Source organism: Azolla caroliniana, unplaced genomic scaffold, assembly GCF_043228905.1.
Source record: "Azolla caroliniana isolate FFs.n. ecotype wild unplaced genomic scaffold, voAzoCaro1.0.p SCAF_7, whole genome shotgun sequence".
In the NCBI taxonomy this organism is placed as follows: domain Eukaryota; kingdom Viridiplantae; phylum Streptophyta; class Polypodiopsida; order Salviniales; family Salviniaceae; genus Azolla; species Azolla caroliniana.
In genome coordinates this window covers 233,761-247,993 of record NW_028230442.1, presented here as the reverse complement: position 1 = coordinate 247,993, position 14,233 = coordinate 233,761, and positions in this window count along the sequence as shown.

Here is a 14,233-nt window from a genome sequence, read left to right as displayed (position 1 = left end):
CAAAATCCTGTATTGACAACAACGAATGAGTCTAAAAAACCTTTTCCTCACCCTCATGATAATATGCTTCAAACCCCACACCATCATCACTCATCCTGATAAAAAAACAAGAAATTAGCTTCCTCAAGTCCACATCAACCATCTCATTGTCGTCGATTATCACCAAAATCTTGTACCTACAAAAACAACATGAGTGTACTCTCTACCTCTCCTCATGAAAAGATGCTTCAACACCTGCCAACATCATCACTCATCCCTATGTAAACTAAAAATATGATTCATTGTCTGCATCAACCATCTCGGAGATTACCATGAAAATCGTCTTACATCAATAGTCTCACCATCTCGTAGTGTCGTGAAGATTTTCGGCAACGGTGTGAAAATGGTGAGGAACATACGAAATCGAGTGTGGTTCTTCTCACGAAATATAAAACAATAATAGTGAAGATACTATTTTAAATAAGTTTAATATCTTGGTACAAAAAGATGGAGGTCTTGAAGAGCTTTTGAATGCACTTTGCTACATAACAAATGGTCAACTAAGTGTGAAGTTATGTGGGGATGAAGTTGCGAGAAAAAAGAAAAGAAAAGAAAAGAAAAACAAACCTGTGAGATGTCCCGCATAGATAGGACAAACAAGGATCCTACAATATATAAAGCAAAGCCAAAAGCTATTATTTTGTGTCTATATGTAGAGCATAGAGAGTTCAAGGTGACTTGAACTAACTTAATCAAATGAATGGGTGTGGCCTAGTTACTTGCAAAGGTTTTGGCCAACCAAAACCGGACCGACGGCAACTGGCGAGGTGGCGGCCGGTCGGTGACGAAACTGGCTCGGGATGCGGACCGAAGGGTGTTGTGTTGTTACGCGCGTGCGTGTAGAAAGAGGCGGGACCACGGGGGTCTCAGACAAAGGAGAGACAAAGGAGAGAGAGAGAGAGAGAGAGAGAGAGAGAGAGAGAGAGAGAGAGATGCAAGTACACAGAGAGATTAAGAGCAAGGAAAATAGGAATCCGATTACTATAGTCAATAGCTTACAATCGACAGCCCAGTAACGGACCCGACACGGGGTCCTACTCACGCACACCGACGACATCCACACGACTCGAAGAAAACAAAAGGGGAAAGGGGAAGGGGAGAGACTCTGCTGGAAGCACACGAGCTATCCACGAAGCAGAGGCCGTGAACTCCCGACACTCATAGAGAACGACGATTCGAGGAGAGAGAGCTCGGCGCTCGGTTCTGCAGCAACACTTCGTCCTCGCCAACGCGCGATCTCTCTCCTCCTTCTCTCCTCTCCTTTAATAGTTCCCCAAAAGGGGGTGCCCTTTTCCCCTAGTGAAATCACTTTATTCCCTATCCCTTTTGACAGAGATACGCACAATCCCCTAATGAATGTGTACTACTTAGCATTTAGATCAGCCGATCCATTTATGAATCAATATCAAAATATCAATTCATGCGTCCATCCGTGTAAGAGCCGGTTCATGCGCCTTTTTGTCCGATTCCGCCTATGGCTGGTTTTCTTCGCGACATCCACCCCCACCAAACCGTGCATCCTCCGGCATGCGCTAGAGACGGGTAGATACCGAAGAAAACCGGCTTCACTCGTCGCTCTCCGATTCCCCGCTGGGCCCGAACCGATTGTCGTTGTCGCTCCCGCTCGCAGGCTCCGACTCGTCTTCGAACCGCTTCTTGAACGCTTTGACCTGCTTCCCGGCAACCGGCACTGCTAGCCGTGTTTCGTCGAGTTTTGCGAGGTGGTACGTGCCGTTGTCGTTTGCGCTCGTCACCGTGTAGGGCCCGAACCACCTCCTAGCAAACTTTCGCACCGCCTTGTGCTGATTATCAAGGCTGCTGTCGTACACCAAGACCCAGTCACCTTCCTCGATCTTCTTCGGTCGCAACTGGTGTGTCCGGTTGAACCGGGTCTTGTTCCGCTCCCTTGCCGCCCGCAGCTTTTCCTTCGCCCTTTTTATGTCCTTCGGCCTCCGCTCGAGTTGCCGAATCCGCACCACCAGCAACTCCTCCCGGCTCATGTCATCCTTCCAATCTACCGCCGCCCATGAAGAAACTGTCCGTTCCACCGGCATGATCGGCTTCTGTCCGTACATCAACTCTGCCGGCATAAACCCTGTCACCGAACTGTGCGTAGTTCGGTTTGCCGATAGTGCGTAAGGAAGGAGCCGCAACCAATTCCCGACCTGCCCTCCGCATGCACGCACCAACGCCTTTACGATTAGCCCGTGCCCACGTTCTACCTTCCCGTTCGCCTCCAGATTGTACGCCGTAGTGAGGGAGAGTTTGACGCCTAGCCGGTCGAACAACTCCTCAGCTTCTCGCGCATCTAGTTTTCCCCGGTCCGCCACGATCCTCCCGACGCACCCGTACCAACACACTACCTCTTTGATCAGGAACCGGCATACCGCCGCGGTTGTCTTGTTCTGCAGTGCACGACCTTCCACCTGGTTCGTTAAGTCTTCCCGCGCAAGCACCAGGTATCGCATCTGTCCTACTCCCATCGGCATCATCACCAAGTCCACCATCCACTTGAAATGGACCTCAGGCGGGTAAGTCGGGTGTAGCTCGTCTTGATGTCGGACTACGAAGTGCATCTGACAGCTTTCACAAGTCGTTACGAACCGATGCACGTCCTGGTACAACCCCGACCACCAGTACTTCTCCTTCAGCTTCTCGAACGTGGCCCACGTTCCGCGGTGTCCAGCCTAGGGACTCTCGTGAAATGCTGCCAATAGTTCCTCCTGTTCTTCTTTCTTTGCCACCACTCGGAGCGGGATGCCGTTTCTCTTCTTTGGGTGCCTCCATATGCACTCGTCCCGCAGGAAGAATCGGTACACCTTCTTCCGTACCCGGCTCACCTCTTCTCTCGTCCATGCTGTGTTCGGCGTCATCGTCCGTAGGAACCTCCCGATTTGGAGCCGCTCCCTGTCGTACCTGCTTTCGTCAAATTCGTTGAGCGCCGGAGTGTCCCCTTTCCTTGTCGTCATGTTAGCCGACCCAAAGAAGTCCTCGCCGACCTCTTTGTCATCTGAAACCATGCCGCCTTCGTCGTTGAACCTCGCTCTCAAAAGCATGTCGGCCATGACGTTATCGTTTCCGGAGATGTGCCGTATCTCTGGGTTCAGGGACTTAACGTATGCTATCCACCGGAGCATTGCTAGGTCCGGCGTCGCGCATCCGGAAACCATGCCGAGTATCGGCAGGAAGTCCGTCTCGATGATCACCTCCGTCCTGATCAGATAGTCCTTGTCGGCCTTGACTGCCGAGACGATACCCCAAAGCTCGCGCTTAACTTGGGCGTTTCCTCGCTGCCGCTCGCTCAATACCTTCGCCCCGAACCGGATCGGGAATCGCACGCCGTCCTTGTCCCCCTGACTGATTACCCACCCGATCTCGGTCGGGTTCGTGTCCACCATCACGCAAATGGGGACACCCTTGCCGTAAAGCGCTTTACGGAGGGCCGACGTTACCGTAAGCGCCTCCTTTAGTCTCCGGACCGATTCCGTGTGCTCCGTCCTCCACTCGAACTCACACCCTTTCTTCAATAGCCCGTAGAGAGGCTCCGCAACATGCGCGTAGTGCGGAATCCAGATGTGGTAGAACACGCATGCTCCCAAGAATCTGCGGACCTCCGTGACCGACCCGCAATCGTCCCTCATCGCGGAGATGGCCTCTACCTTTGCCGGAGACGGTTTCCTACCGTAGGGCCCGCACAGGTGTTCGACCACCAAGATCTCCGACTGTCCGAACGTCGATTTTTCTCCGGAGAAGGTGAGTCGTGCGTTTTCGAGCCTCTGCAGCACCTTCTCGCAGTCGTTGATGTGGTTCACGACGAACCTTCGGCATCCGTCCGGCCCGATAGCCTCGTCCGCATCTTCCACCGGACACCCCTTTATCGGGATGTCCTCCAAGAATGGCATGGTGATGTTCGGGATGCAGTCCCTCAACACCTTGTTCATTGCGTTCACCATATGTGCCACCGAATTCGTCCCTCCTTGTGGTAGGGTACACATCCATACTAGGCCGAGAGGGGTTCGCATCGTCGTGATATCCCTGCTCTCCACGGCTAGCTGGAACTGGTCGTACCCCGAGTATAAGTTACCGACCGAATAGATCGACCTCCCAGCGAAGGCCTCCGCGAACTCGTCTATGGTCGGTCCGATTCCTGCATTACGGATGGTCACCCTGTTAACCGATTGCAGGTCCTGAATGAAGCGCAGCGTGCCATTCTTCTTCGACACCGTAAACCACCGATTCGAATACGGGGCACTCGACGGTTCGAGGATGCCCATCTCCACCTTTTACTTCAGAAGCTCCATCAACTTCGGGATGTGAGCTCTCGGCACCAGAATCGGTTTGAGATTCCACGGTACATGCGGTACCGTGAAGATCACCATCGGTTCGACGATCGTCGGGTCCACGCACCCGATCTCCTCCGGCGAGAACGCGAAGGCTTTCCCATGCCTTCTGAGCATTCTCCGAAACCTGTTCTCCTCCACCGGCAGTAGAAAGCCACCCCCACCGACCTTGAGCTCCCGTAGCGTTATGCCGGTGAACCGGTGCCCTATGCCAGCCGGATTCCGTAAACTTGGGTCCGACACGACCCCTTTTATCCGCTCCTCGTTGCCCTTTGGCAAGGGTGCCGCAACTGGCCTCACCTTCCGGTCCACAGTCTTGTACTTTGTATCCATGCGGGCCTTCTGATCCGACCCGATCCTTTCTCCGAAGTCCGCTATCGCGTTGTTACGCGCGTGCGTGTAGAAGGGCGGGACCACGAGGGTCTTGGACTAGGGAGTGGAGGAGAAAGATTAGCTCAAGAGGAGAAAAGAACGAATATGACATTATGATAGAAGAAGAAGAAGATGCAATCAAGATACTCAACAAGAAGTTCTATTAAGAAATGAATGATTACAACAATGGTGGCCGCCATGGCCGCACCAAACGACTATATGAAAACCCTAAAGGAAAACCCAAGAAGAAAACCCTAACCGAAACCCTAACCCTAAAACGAAATGGGAAGAAGGAGAACCCTCGACTAAGTGGTATACCTTACTCACACAAAATAGGCAACCCTTTCACAAAGGGCGTTCCCTTCCTTTTATAGAACAAGGAAAGGGATGCGTTACAATGTGGGACAATCCCGACTTACATGGGATTGTCTGTCCCGACTTAACTACTCTTCGGCGCCATAAAGGCGCCCTCGATATTCACACAAAATGTACATGGGTGTGTACACACGCTGCACCCCGCTGATGTAGCCAATGTTTCTCGGTTTCCGCCTCTTGCCGAAATTCTTCACGACATCCGCCCCCACCTAACTGCACGTCCACCGGTACGTGCCAAATCTGGTTGAAGGGTGAGAGATTTCGGCCGGCGAGAAACCGGTCTCCCGTGATCCGCATCTCGGCTCGCTGCCGGTTTGATCCGTTGGCTCCGAGTCTTCCTTCGCGCACGCCTCCCCGTAGGCTCGTTTGACCCGCTGATGGTTCCTCTGCCGCGATCTTCGTAGTACTCGTACTTCCGTTGGCCCTCGTTTGGCCGTATGAATGCCCCGCTTCCCGCCGTAGGCGTGATGTCCTCCGCTCGAGGCATGCCTGTAGTGGCCCGCTTGGCCTCCGTTGATCATTCGCGTCGTCCTGATTGCCGTCCCATGTCGTTTCGTGTTGCCCTCGTCCTCTCGCCGCCACCTTCCTTCTCCATGGTCTTACGTCGCCACGTCGGCTCGAACCGCCATGGTCTCCGGAATGGTGTGGAGGGTCCTTTCCCGCGCTACCTCTGAACCGCGCAACCTATCTCCGCGCTCGCCTTTCCGCTTCGGCACCTCCGTGTGCCATGTTCCCTCGCCCGTTGTTTGGCACCGCTCATGTCGCACTCCGTTTATTGCACGCCTCGTCGGCCCCCTTTTTGGCCAGATCGTGCATCGTCGTTTACCCTCATACCGGTGTCCTTTGTATCCGAGGAACACCCCGTAGTAGCCCGCTTGGCCCTTCCCGTCTTCGTGCTGCCACGATAAGTCCTGAGTCTTCCGCTTGCCGTCGTCCCCTCGCCCCCACCAGCTTGTCACCCCGGGCTTGCCGTGTCAGTCTTCGCTACTTCAACGGAGCCACCGAGATCTACGAAGCGAGTGTGGAGGATCCTCCTCCGGCCTCTCTTGCCATTCCTTGACTCCGACCTTGTGCAGTCCACTAGGCACTTGGTCACCTCGTTCCCGGCACCTCCCTTGTGTCGTCGGGTCCTGTTCCCTGCCGCCACCGTCTTTCTCCCTCGGTCTTACGTTGCCACGTTGGCCGAACAGCCGGAGTCTCCGGATCGGTGTGAGGGTCCCATAGGACCGGACTTCGTTTCTTTGCTTGCCGAAACTCGGGTGTCTTTTGTTTGAGTCCCTCCCGGACTCTCCTCGTGTCTTCCGCGTAGTCGGGTCCCGTTTCCCGCCGCCACCTTCCTTCTCCCTCGGTCTTACGTTGCCCCGTTGGCCGAACAACCGGTCTCCGGTTAAGTGTGGGGATCCCATAGGACCGGACTTCCTTACGCCCATAGCCTTCGTCACCTCGCCGCCACCGTCAGTATCTTGGTCTTATGTCGACCGCGTTGCCGACTGCCGAAGTCTCTAGAACTGGTGTGAAGGATCCTTCGTAGGCCGCCGACCCGTAGCCCTTGCCTTCGTCACCTCGCCGCCACCATCAGTATCTTGGTCTTATGTCGACCGCGTTGCCGACTGCCGAAGTCTCTAGAACCGGTGTGAAGGATCCTCCGTAGGCCGCCGACCCGTTTGTATTCCCGACCCTGTCCCGGGTCGTCCTTTTCCGCATGCCGAGAGGGCGGTTTACTCCGCACCCTCTCCCGTGGTACCGACGTACCGTTGTCGAGGTATTCCTTGCGGATGCGTGGAATGAGGCGGGACCTCGGGGGTCCTGTACCGAAGAGCAAGAGAGAAAAGAGAAGAGACCCACTACGTTCGAGCGTAGATCCACAGGGACACGGCCCTTCGACACAAAGACGCGAGTGGGACAGCGACACAGAAGACACGAATGTATGTATGTATTAACAAAGACAAAACAACAAAAACACGAAGTCGGTTACAACCAAACAGGCCGGCGAATAGATGCCGATGCCTGTTCGTAAACGCACAGAAAGAAAGGTGTAGGTTGGAGGTGCTGTCGGAAGCACTCGGGCATTCCTCAGAGCAGCGCGAGCCTCCCGAAACCTGCACAGAAAGGAGCTATGGAGTATGGAAGAGAGAGAAGCCTTCGACCGATAGCCCGACATCACTTCGTCCTCTCTGATTCCGCGATACCTTCCTCCTCCTCGTCTCCCTCCTTTTATAGGCAAGAAGGGAGCCGTTTCCTATTAACTTCCTACCTACCGAATCTACCTAACTAGGATCTCCCATGTCCCTAATTCTCTCCTATGTACAACACAAGGCGTACGTGCATGAAGAGCCGGTTCCTACGCTCCGGCGCACCGATTCCGCTTGTGGACGGTTTTCTTCACGACATCTGCCCCCACCTAACCGCGCATCCACTGGCATGCGCCAAATTGAGTTGGGACGGAGAAAACCGGTCCAGCCTTCATTCCCCGCCCGTCGGTTCTTCCTCGGTTTCGGATCGTTCATCGTTCCGGTCCAGGTTAACCGGATCCGGCTCATCGTCGTGACGCTTCTTGAACGCTTTGATCCGCTTCCCAGCTACCGGTATCGCCATTCTCGTGCCGTCGAGTTCCGCCAGATGGTACGTCCCGTTGTCGTTGGCGCTTTGTACCACGTAAGGCCCGAACAACCTTCTTGCGAACTTCCGTGTCGCGCGGTGCTGGTTGTCGAGGCTGCTGTCGTAGACTAGCACCCAGTCGCCTTCCTCGATCTTCTTCGGTCGGAGCCGGTGCGTTCGGTCGAACCGGGCTTTGTTCCTCATCCTTGCTTCCCGAAGCTTTCCCGCAGCCTGCTCCACGTCCTCCGGTCTTCGCTCGAGCTGTCGTATGCGCGCCGCCAACAGTTCCTCCCGGCTCATCTCGTCTCTCCAGTCCACGGTTGCCCATGAGGAGATTGTACGTTCCATCGGCATGATCGGCTTCTGCCCGAACATGAGCTCTGCCGGCATGAATCCGGTTACCGAACTGTGCGTAGTTCGGTCCGCCCACAATGCGTAAGGCAACAACCGCGGCCAGTTCCCGACTTGACCTCCGCATGCCCGAACTAACGCCTTGACGATCGGTCCGTGTCCGCGCTCCACCTTCCCATTCGCCTCCGGATTGTATGCAGTGGTGAGTGAGAGCTTGACTCCTAGCCGGTCGAACAGCTCCTCGGCCTCTTCGGCGTCCAACTCCCCGCGATCAGCCACAATCTTCCCGACGCACCCGTACCGGCATATCACGTCCTCGATCAGGAACCGACATACGGCTGCAGTCGTTTTGTTCTGAAGGGCCCGGCCTTCCACCTGGTTCGTCAGATCTTCCCGAGCCAGGACCAAATACCGCATCTGTCCTACTCCCATCGGCATCGTCACCAGGTCTACCATCCATTTGAAGTGGATGGTCGGAGGGTACGTAGGGTGAAGGTCGTCCCGATGTCGGACTATGGAGTGCATCTGAAAGCTCTCGCAAGTTGTCACGAACCGATGCACATCCCGGTACAGTCCCGGCCACCAGTACTTCCCCTTTATCTTCTCGAACGTGGCCCACGTTCCACGGTGTCCAGCCCAAGGGCTGTCGTGGTAGGCCGTCAGCAGCTCCTCCTGTTCTTCCTTCATCGCCACCACCTAGAGCGGGACGCCGTTCCTCTTCTTCGGGTGCTTCCATAAGTATCCGTCCCGGAGAAAGAATCGGTAAGCTTTCTTCCGGATCTGGTTGGCCTCGTCCTTCGTCCATGACGCATCCGACGTCATTGTCCTAAAAAATTCACCGATCTGGAGCCACTCGCCGTCGTACTTGCTCTTGTCGAAGTCGTTAAGTGCCGGAGTGCTCGTCCCATCGGTCGTCACGTACGCCGCCTCGAAGAAGTCCACGCCGACTTCTTCGTCCTCCGAAACCATGCCGCCCTCGTCATCAAACCTCGCCCTCGAAAGCATGTCAGCCATGGCGTTGTCCTTTCCGGAAATGTGCCGTATTTCCGGATCCAGGGACTTGATGTACGCTATCCACTTGAGCATCGCCAGGTCCGGTGTCGCGCATCTAGAAACCATGCCGAGAATTGGCAGGCAATCCGTCTCGATAATCACTTCTGTCCCGATCAGGTAGTCTTTGTCGGCCTTTACTGCCGAAACGATACCCCAGTGTTCGCGTTTAACCTGGGCGTACCCTCGCTGTCGCTCACTGAGGACCTTTGCGCCGAATCGGATCGGGAATCGGGTGCCTTCCTCGTCTTCTTGGTTGATGACCCATCCGATCCCGGTCGGGCTCGTATCCACCGTTATGTATACCGGGGTACCCTTCCCGTAGACAGCCTTCCGGAGCGCCGGTGCTGCCGCAAGAGCTTCCTTCAGCTTTCGGACCGACTCCGTGTGCTCGTCTCGCCACTCGAATTTTCGCCCTTTCTTCAGCAACCCGTATAGCGGCTCCGCAACGTGGGCGTAATGCGGGATCCATATGTGGTAGAACGCGCATGCCCCCAGGAACCTCCGAACTTCCGTAACCGAGCTATAGTCGGTCTTCATCGCGGAGATGGCTTCTACTTTTGCCGGAGACGGCTTCTGGCCATACGGTCCACACAGGTGTCCGACCACCAGGATTTCTGATTGCCTGAAGGCCGATTTCTCCCCGAAGAAGGTGAGCCTCGCATCCTCTAGCCTTTGTAGCACCTTCTCGCAGTCGTCGATGTGTGCTGCCACGAATCGCCGGCATCCGTCCGGCCCGACTGTCTCGTCCTTCTCTTCCACCGGGCACCCCTTTATCGGGATGTCGTCCAGAAATGGCATGGTGATGTCCGGGATGCAATCCCTCAGTACCTTGTTCATTGCATTCACCATGTGGGCCACCGAGTTGGTCCCTCCTTGTGGCAGGGTACACATTCGCACTAGGCCGAGGGGAGTTCACATCGTCGTAATGTCTCTGCTCTCCACGGCTAGCTGGAACTGGTCGTACCCCGAGTACAGATCACCGACCGAGTAAATCGACCTTCCGGCGAAGGCCTCCGCAAACTCGTCTATGGTCGGTCCAAATGGTCACTCTGTTGACCGGCTGCAGGTCCTGAATGAAGCGCAATGTTCCGTTTTTCTTTGGTACGGTAAACCATCGGTTCGAGTATGGCGCGCTCGACGGTTCGAGAATACCCATATCGACTTTCTGCCTCAGTAGCTCCATCAACTCCGGGATGTGAGCTCTTGGTACCGGAATTGGCTTGAGATTCCACGGCACATGCGGTACCGTGAATATCACCATCGGCTCCACGATTGTCGGGTCTACGCACCCGATCTCCTCCGGCGAGAATGCGAAGGCTTTCCCGTGCCTTCTGAGCATTCTCCGAAACCGGTCTTCCTCCGCTGGCAGTAGGAACCCGCCCCCACCGATCTTGAGCTCCCGGAGCATCCCGTCGGTGAAGGTGTGTCCTATGCAGGCCGGATCTCGTAAACTGGGGTCCGACGCAACCCCTCTGATTCGGGACTCGCTGCCCTCCGGTAAGGGTGCCGCGACTGGCCTTACCTTCCGGTCCACAGTCTTGTACTTTGTGCTAACTCGGGCCGTCCGATCCGACCGGAGCCCCTGGCTGAAGTTCGCGATGACTTCGTACATTTCTTCGGAACATACCGGTATCGTCCGGTCTTCATTAAGGTCTTCTCCGGCTACCTTCCTCAGCATCCCCAAGGTGTCGTCGAAGGAGACCGCCTCCACGGCTCCGGTGATTTCCTCGTCCGGGTCGAGAACTCCGCACGCTCGAAGTCGCTCCTCCGCCCTTGCCCTTTCTTGGCCAACGATGCCGACTATCATACATCCTCCGTCGTCGGAGAAGCAAAATTTCCTGCCTATCGTACAGGGTTTCTTCGGTTTCGGTTCTATCGTACAGTCGTGGGGTCTTTCCCGAGTGTCCGGGCTGTCTCGGCCCCACGCCTTGGCAGCCCCCTCTGAAAATCCTCCCGGTTCTCGCCACCGAGGGATTCGCGGTTTCGCTCGTGGTTCGGCCACACCGTCAGAAATTGCACCGAATGGCGCCCGTCCTGGCTTTTGACCCTCGCGTAGGCCGAACCGTTGTCCAGCACCTTGGTCTCCATTCGCGCCGCTGTGATGTATGGTTCCCCTAATATGACCGGGTGCGAGGACGTCTCCTGTACGAAGAAGTGCTGGTCAATCTCGACGTCGCCGATCTTGACGCGCACGTTCGGGCAGGCCCCGTGCAGTTCCTCGGTGGCGTGCATCGCCGCCCGTATCTTCCACCCGTGCTTGGTGTTGATCGGCCACTTCCCCTTCTTATAGAAGTCCATGGACATCAGGTTTATTTTCGAACCGTGGTCCACCAATGCCACCACCGGTTCCTGAACATCTCCGATCTTTACTGGGGTCTCCATGGTCGCTCGGGCCCAGTGCGGCCTTGAATAGTGGCTCTCCGCCCACTCATCTTCCAGCGCCATGTTGTCGATGTGCGTCTTCCGCACCTCCATCGGTCTCTCTGGTTCCGTCTCCGTCGACAACCTCTTCCGTTTCACCAGGTCCACAATGGAGTCGTGGAACTCCTTCTTGGCGATCCCTAGCACCTCTCGCAATGACAACTCCACTTTGCTGTTGAGGATCCGTTCTTCTAGGACCTTTCGTAGGTCCGTAGTCCTTTCTATTTCCGTCCCCAATCGGTAACCGCCCTTCCTGGGGTTATCTTGCGAGCTGGACCCACCGGCATCGTTCCGTCGTTGCCCGAATCGGGTCTCGTACCGTTGTGAGGGCCCGGCCGCTCCAGCTTTCCCCACTCGTTTGTCTTCTACCAGAGCCTCGTAGTTCCGGCAGGCGGCTTCTACGAAGCCCGTCTTCTCCTCGACCGGATCGCTCCACCCGGTTATTTCCCGGATCCGTCTCTCAGCGCGGTCCGTTTCATCTTTCCTTAGCCGTGCGCCGGCAAGACCTTCCAGCATTGCCGACCAGAATCCGTCTTTGCCCTCCTTTTGGGCCTCGCTGCCCCCCACCCGAATGCCGGTCGACGCCGAGTAGTGGATGGCCTCCATGTGTCGGGCCGCTGCCTCTTCCATCAGTCTCTTCGTTCCTCCTCGCCCATCGTTTCGGTTTAGGGCCCTTCTGGTGTCGTCGGCATGCACCCGGCCTTCCCACAGGTACACCACCCGGTTCCTCAATGCTTCTGCGAAATCGTCGCAGTCCTTCCGGATGTGGCCGACCTCGTCGCACCACATGCACCTGTTCCTTGCAACTGGCCGTCGGTCATGAGCCGGTTCGCTGCCTTCCCTTCGGGTCTGGGCGATCTGGAGATCCTTTATCGCCCGCGTCAACTCCTCCAGCGCTGCTCCTCCGGACGAGCCACTGACCATGCCGGTCGAAGCCGGACCGGTTTCGAGCCATTCCCGGGTTTCTTCCCTTCGCCCTTGTGGTGCCGGTTCAATCCTCCTTGTTGTGACAGAGCCCGCTCCGGTCGCTCCGTTGTCAGCCCATTCTCGCCGTTTGTCGAAACGGCCACGTACTCTCTTAACCGCCGTCCAGTCGGTCGTCAGCCCGTCTTCGGTTTCTAGCAGGGAGCCGACTTGATCCCGGTCCCGCTCGTCCACCGACTTGACGAACAGTAGGACCCGGCTCGTATCCAGAACGGTTCGGTCAAGCGCCGAAAGGCGCGCAAAGCGTTCTTCGAACTCCCGAAGAAGTGCCGACGCGTTTCTTCCCTTGCCGGGGGACTCCACCCACTCCATGAAGTCCCGTTTCGAAAGCCGGAGCGCGTCGTCCAGCCCGTATCTTTCCAGGAGTCGACCTTCGAACTCCTCCCAGGTACGGCTCTCCGCCCGCAGCTCGAGCACCTCCGCATGGATGCTCGGCATCGCCACTCGAGGGAACCCGGCAAGACGCCTCTCTTCCGGAATGTCCCGCATCAGCATTTCTGCCCCGTAGGACGCCAAATACTTCGTGGCATCCTTTCCGCTAAACCGGCCGATCGTACCGACGATCGCCTCAATGGCTCTGTCGAGGGCGCTAGAGCCCTCGCGTGCACTCAATATCCGATCTACGGCCGAAGCCATGGCCTCCGCCAGATCCGACCCTTTCATCTTCTGCTCTTCTGCCGCCTCCTTCACGTCGGGTTCACCAAGATGTCGAGGTATCCCTCGCGGATGCGTGGAATGAGGCGGGACCTCGGGGGTCCTGTACCGAAGAGCAAGAGAGAAAAGAGAAGAGACCCACTACGTTCGAGCGTAGATCCACAGGGACACGGCCCTTCGACACAAAGACGCGAGTGGGACAACGACACAGAAGACACGAATGTATGTATGTATTAACAAAGACAAAACAACAAAAACACGAAGTCGGTTACAACTGAACAGGCCGGCGAATAGATGCCGATGCCTGTTCGTAAACGCACAGAAAGAAAGGTGTAGGTTGGAGGTGCTGCCGGAAGCACTCGGGCATTCCTCAGAGCAGCGCGAGCCTCCCGAAACCTGCACAGAAAGGAGCTATGGAGTATGGAAGAGAGAGAAGCCTTCGACCGACAGCCCGACAACACTTCGTCCTCTCTGATTCCGCGATACCTTCCTCCTCCTCGTCTCCCTCCTTTTATAGGCAAGAAGGGAGCCGTTTCCTATTAACTTCCTACCTACCGAATCTACCTACCTAGGATCTCCCATGTCCCTAATTCTCTCCTATGTACAACACAAGGCGTACGTGCATGAAGAGCCGGTTCCTACACTCCGACGCACCGATTCCGCTTGTGGACGGTTTTCTTCACGACACCGTGTCCTCGGTCTCTTCGTAGGCCTGCTCTCTTCCTCCCTCCCGGAATGGTCATCCGGGGTTCCGCTCCGCCCGGTTCTCGTCCGGGTCCGTTCGTCCTTCTCCGGATTGCCGAGTCCCGTTCTCTTGTCGCCACCGTCTTCTCTTATAGGACTTACGCCGGCACTCGGGCCTGCAGCCGGATCGGTGTAAGGAATCCCATAGGACCGGCTTTCATTCTCTTTCCAAATCTCGACCTTCGGCCGGTCGATCTTTCTCCCCATGTAAAAGAGGGCGCCTCGTCCCGCACCCCCTTCCGTACTGGCCCCTTTATGTCGAGTCCGGCCCCGATTGAACAATCCACGATTGGATTACGCTC